General features: G+C 39.2%; 1 long non-coding RNA gene across 1 annotated transcript; it reads left to right on the top strand.

Moving 5' to 3' along the window:
- Positions 1-1116: 1116 nt before the first annotated feature.
- Positions 1117-5856, top strand: LOC309868969. Its single transcript, XR_014313910.1, has 3 exons — positions 1117-1995; positions 2260-2406; positions 4798-5856. It is a non-coding gene; the product is annotated as an uncharacterized lncRNA (long non-coding RNA).
- The last annotated feature ends 349 nt before the right edge of the window (positions 5857-6205 follow it).

Below are 6205 nucleotides of genomic sequence, written 5' to 3'. Positions count from 1 at the left end.
GGTAATGCACTAATTAAATGTACTTACACCTAAGTCTTATCACATGCTCAGGAGTGAGCATTAAACTGCCGCATTAGATGCAGTCATGGGAGCCTTGTTTGGGAGCTGTCCCCTCTGCTCTGAGCCAGCTCGTTCCATACGTGGCCTCATAATCTATCCTCCTTTCTTTCATTGAATGGGCTTTGGCTATTTTGCTCTTAAGATAGTCATGATAAGTTAGGTTATCTCCAAAGCTTACAAAAATACGCATGTTCTTTAAAAACAGGTTTGAAAAAAAAAATCAGTCTATCCCACTTAGAAAAAAGAAGCTACAAGATGGTCTTGTTTTGCTGCTGCCCATAGGTGAAGGTGAGCTTAGTAAGAAACCTTGTCCACCGTTCTCCCTGTCCAGGTAAAGTCTCTGACATCCTTCCCCTTCTGAGCATAATAGAAGCTTTCCCTAATTCTAAAACACAAAGTGGACTCTCAGAAGTCACTGAATCTAGCCATTTTAACTTCTGCAAGAGTTTCTAAAGCCTTTATTAATTACACAGAGTTTTTGTTAAATTAGCATGGCTTGAACTGCTTTCAACATCCTGGGATTTAGGAAGGTAGAAAAAGGAGGAAACTGTTTTTTCTAAGTCTTTTTTCTTTCTCGTTTTAAGTGGAGTTTTGAGACATCATGAAGAAAACTATTAGGATATTTTTTTTAATAAATAAAATAAACCCTAGATATTTAGAAGAAGCAGTTGGGCTGTGCATAGATATATACTGCATATCTCATTACTATTAGCAGCCACGCATGGTTAAACCTCCCCCTAGTGCGCTGAGTATTTACCCTCTGGCTTTGTAAAGTGATGCTTGAGTGTGGGTTTTACAAAGGAATTTCACAACCATCTTATAGACTCCGCAGCACACCTACAAAATCAGAATATGCACAGCATTTCTTAGGTATACGGTAACAATTAATGAAATTGGTGTTCATTCTGGGAAAAAGTCTGAAGTGTTTGTATATTAAGTCTTTGGGGGGAGTATAAGTCCATCTCTTAATTTAACTCAATGAAAAGCTACTTTTTCTTCCTTTTTTTTTCTTTTTCCCTTTTTTCCTATGTTCTGCCTTCTGACGGTGTCATATAGTCAAATGCAAGGCATCTTGCTTTCTTCCACTCCTTCAAAGAAAATTAATTAATATACAAAGATGAAAGTTAGAAACCCACTGTAATCCAGAAAGGTCCAGGAATTTAAACAATCGGATATACCCTCTGGATCTCAGAATCCAAGTTATTTTTCTCTGAGCTCCCTTAATTTTGTATTATTGCCTTAGACATAATTTAAATACTGGTAAGGTTTTGGGGAAAGCAGAATTTTGGGGGGCCTAGTGGGTGCTTGAGAAAGAGAGAGTTTAAAAGAATTCAGCCCCTAAGAAAACAGAGGTCTACCAGGGTAGCTTTTGAGCGGAATATGTTCTATGTGCCACACCCCTATGCAAAAGACTGGAACCCTTTTGGCTAAGGGAACCCCATTCATGCTCCAAAGTATATATATTTATATCCAGGGTGCTTTGAATAACCCCAATATCTGCCTTCTTTTTAAACTGGGCTGTGCTATTCATCCTGAATGTCAAGATTTTCTTTTACTTGCTCAGTCTTTCCCCTTTAGTCTAATGTTTCATTTCCTCCCAGAAAAATAAGATCTTTGCATTAAATTCAACATTTCAATAACAGTAGTGAAAAGTGCCTCTTTGTAAAAGATATGGGATTAGTTCCTGCCAGGATTTCCTCTGCATCATCTCCATTTATTTCTCCTGGGTGATGAGAAGACCTTTGCATTTGACCAAAAAGCACTAGTAAATAAGGAGTTAAAATGAAGGCAGGCTCACTGGTTTGCTGAGATCTGTCAGAGTCTGACTGGCTGGCTACATATCTGTCTCTGGAACAATAGGTACCTGTATTCTGCACGGACTGCTGGGCAGCGCTGACACTCTGGAGAAGGTCTGCCTCTGTCTGCGCTTTCCTGGTGAGAATCCCCAATGACAGTTCCACTTTTCAGTGGAGGAGAAAAAAATATCTGTCTACCTCTTGATGAAGGACAGAGCTTTGATCATTTTTATTCAGGCTTGTCTTGGCCGGAGGTTTTAGGTTCTTAGTCTCAAGTCAGCAGTCTCTCTCTCTCTCTCTCTCTCTCTCTCTCTCTGTCACGCACAAGCACACACACACATCCACTCCCTCCCTCTGCCTTACTCTCTCCCTCTCTCTCTCCCTCCCTTATTTCCCCTCGTAGGTTCTATGCAAGCAGATGAGTGCCACAGCTGTACCTGAGGCACAGACCGCTAAACATAGTGAAGCCAATTTCCACGATGGCAAGCGGGGGCACCGGAGGTGACAACAATGACAAGGACCTAGGGACCATCCTTCTGACAAGTTTTAGGTAAGAAAATCTGTATGTCCCGATTCTTGCATTTTTGCATCCTTGTGGCTGAGAGAGACGCGGAGATAGAGAGCGAGTCTCAATAGGAAAATATTTGTGTGAGGATATCATCTGTGCTGTCACTTGCCGGCAAACCTGTGTTCTCGGGGCTTTGTGTTACGAGAATCCGCGGAGGTGAGGTGTGAGCAGAGCTGGGCAGAAGGGTGAGCTGCTTTTTATGTCTGTCTGGTGACATTTATCATGCTGCTTAAATTCGTATCTGGAAAAAATTCTGTTTGATGATAGTTAGCAATGTTTTTTTGCAACGTAGAGCATATGGCCGGGTAGAATTCAAGTGATGCTCTTTCATTCTTAATTTGAAATTATTTTTATACTCAACTGTACTGAGGTCAGGGAGTTTTAAAAATTAATGAGATTCCCTGTGGAGTTCAAATAGTAATGTCTACGTGAGCTGACACAAAAAAGATAAGATAGAGCTGGTATATTTTTAACATGGACTTAACTGTCTTAATTGAACATCCCCCACTTGAAATGCATGAATTGTACAATAGTTTATGGAAACCTAAGTAGTGGGGGATATTAGTCCTGAAAAATTTTTTTTAATGACCTGGAGAAATCTTGTCAGAACTAGCCTGTAGAGGATGAATGTATTGTGTGGAGATATTGCTAAAACTTAAGGGGCATAATTGTTCTGGTAGTGGAGAATACCTTATACTTTCGAGGAAATGACAACTAATGAATGAGCCACATGCTAAAAAAAAAAAAAATCTCCGAGCGTACTTTCATCTTAAATAATATATAAAAATTCAGGAGATACTTAGGATGAAAAACTGCTGGCACGAACAAAGAAGCAAGTGTACCCACAGATGAGAATTCTTTGTCACAAAAATGAACCCAGGGTATGGATTTAGGAGGTTAAGTGATTTCTACATTCTCAGTGCCCCACAGAAGGCATGAGTCCAGACATTTAAAAATGTCCTGAAAACTTTCATTTCCCACAATTTAAAAACATTGTTTATGTTCTTGATACAACACATTGTTTAAATGAGGGGGATTGAAAAGCGGTCTGAGTATACAGTAATCGGGGCTAAAGATGCTTTTTATCCCGAGTTCCCCATTTACAAGACCCATTCTGAGCTTCCTGTGATATATTGTTATGTAAATACTGTGCAGCCGGGGAAATCAGTACTATGGAGATTCAATTTACTTTGAAAGTTGTTCATTATAGCAGGGATGAATGTTATTTATTTGATGTGATTCAAAGGCTGGAAATGACTTTTTCATTGTGGCGCCTTTTGTAATGGGTGCAGGGTGATCTAATCTTTTTAATTTTGGCTTTCACACCAGTGGAGATGAAAAGAGATCTGAACTCATTTATCGGTTGCTAGGTCCTTCTGGAGACCCAAGTCCTGTTCTTGGTTGCTATGGCCAGTCTGACCTCAATCTCTGTGGTTTTGGGGACTTAAGCGGTCTTTTTTTTTTTTTTTTTTTTTTTTTTTTTTTAAATTGAGGAGCATGTACCTTGATTTATGTCCAAAATTGTGGCTGAACGTCTTTGTCTGCAAGTGATAAATGGTGCCGAACAATTCATCAGTTCTTACAAGTAAACACCGCTGTCCCACTAAAAATATGTTTTGTTCTGAGTTAATGGTATGGAACAAGGCAGCCTCCACAAACAGCTATCTTTTATTGCGGAGGGGCCTCTGAAACTTGGAGCAAAGTGGAGGAAATTGGCATGTATTTTCTCGTGCATTAGCATTTCAGTTGTGATTCTGGTGACATCGCTTTAGGTGGATCCAGGAGGAGAGGGTTAACCTTCCCTTTCCTTACTTTCTCTCTAGTTGGGGCTGCAGGAGAAACAGGCCCTTTCCGGATGCCTGACTGCTGCTGGGGGCACTAGGAAGTCAGGAGGAGTTTCTCTGCTGGGGTTGGCCTCTGCTTTGCAAGTGCCCAGGGCTGAGGCACAAAGGGGCAGATGTGCTGCGGCTGTCACCTTGGCTCTCATGCTGGTTCTTTGAGGGAAAGTGGTATCCAATATTGGCGACTCCCAGGGATGTTCTGCTTCTGTGCTACTTAATGGTCCCTGGACGACCTTGCATTCTAGAACCTTGTTAAGAAAGGAGCCGCGCTGATTAAGGGGCTGTGGAGTATAGAGCCGTGCTTAGCAGATGAGCCCTCATCCATTTCCGTTCCCTTAAAAAGTGCTTAATTGATGCTGCAGGGAGCATACAGTCTGCTAATCAGATGCTGCTGACAAAACAGGTATCAAGAAAGGCATTTATTGCTTATAAGCGCCGTCCGCTTCTTTCCGAGAGATTGCAGCTTTGTCGTGTAGTTTTTTTTTTTCTTTTAATAGTAATATGCTAATGGTTTTTATTCTAAATCGGCCAGAACTGAGTATCTTCAGGAAAAATGGGCTCCATAAGAAGTGGCATCATCCTCGAACGGAAAGGTAAAAATTAAACATTTTTTAAGTGCAATTGTCAAACCATTCCATGTACTTCTTGCCAGTAACATTGGAAAACCGCTCTCTAAATGTAACTAAAATTTGAGCCATTCTCTCTAGCTATAAAAGGTTTAAAGAAGAGACTATCTTAGGGAATTTTATTGTTAATCATCTTGTAAAGATTGTCTGGGCTTTGTTAACAAAATACAACCAGGTACTTTTATGTTTCCTTCCAGCCTTGAAAATGGGCAGATTTTTGTTTTTATTTTGTTTTTTGTTTTGTTTTGGTTTTAGAGGACGTTATCATTTGGGGGATTAATAAAGCAATCTTTATTTCATGTAGATTTTACTCCCAGAATTGGTAAAGAAGAACGGGGTTTGGGTGACGTCGAAAGTCTTCTTCCAGCTTGACAATTCCTCAAAGAGCAGTAGTTTTCAGAAAGAAGGCATAAGGATACCTTTATTGGTGTTAATTGCACTTCTTCAACTGTTTAGCTCTTTTTAGTGGAGCAGCAGTTAAAAGTTCTATGCTTTGTGATACAGGTAAAAATTGTGGCTGGAAGTCATTTTCCAAAAACTGATTTTTGAATTTTTTTTAAACTGCTATTTTACTGCTTGATGAAGACTGGGGTTTTGCAAAGCTATATTGTGACTCCTTACCTGGGTTCCTTACTTCAGGTCTTTTTGAAGGTAATATTTCATGTAAGTGGTGAATTTCACAAGAAATGTTTAATTCCAGCTATCCGAAGGCAAATATCTCCCAGTCTGTGGTATGTATCTATGTGTGTATGTGGACATATCTCAATATAAAATGTCTTATATATTTTACAGTGTGTTTTGCTTTGCTGTTTTTTCAGAGGATTTAACTGAATATTGGATAGTGCTCAATTTCCTGAAATGATTAAATTCAGTCTCTGAAGAATCTGGGGGAAAGGCCTATAATGACATTTTGATGACTTTCATTTTAAGGAATAATAGAAAATGAGTAAAATATTTTAATAGCTGTTCTCTAATATCTCATTCCAAATACAATGTTTTTATTGCTCATTCTAGCTTACAATTTTCTGGTGATAATAATGTTGGCTGGTAATTGTTTCTGACATAGAAATCATTTTATCCTCATGTAAAAGTTATTTCAGAGAAGTCTTCATGCATATATCTCAGCTGAAGCAACTGCATTGAACTCTTGAGATAAACCATTATTTCCAGATTCCTCTCATTTTAATTTGGTACTCCCTTACAACAATTAGGTGTATCTTAAAGGGAGGAATATTACAAATGATAGTTTGTAGTGTACAGAGAGAAAACAAAGAGGCAGATTAGGTAAAGGCTGAGAACACAGAAAGAATCAGT

This window comes from Mustela nivalis (assembly GCF_964662115.1).
Source record: "Mustela nivalis genome assembly, chromosome: 7".
Classification (NCBI taxonomy): Eukaryota; Metazoa; Chordata; class Mammalia; order Carnivora; family Mustelidae; genus Mustela; species Mustela nivalis.
This window is presented reverse-complemented; position numbering and strand designations above follow the sequence as displayed.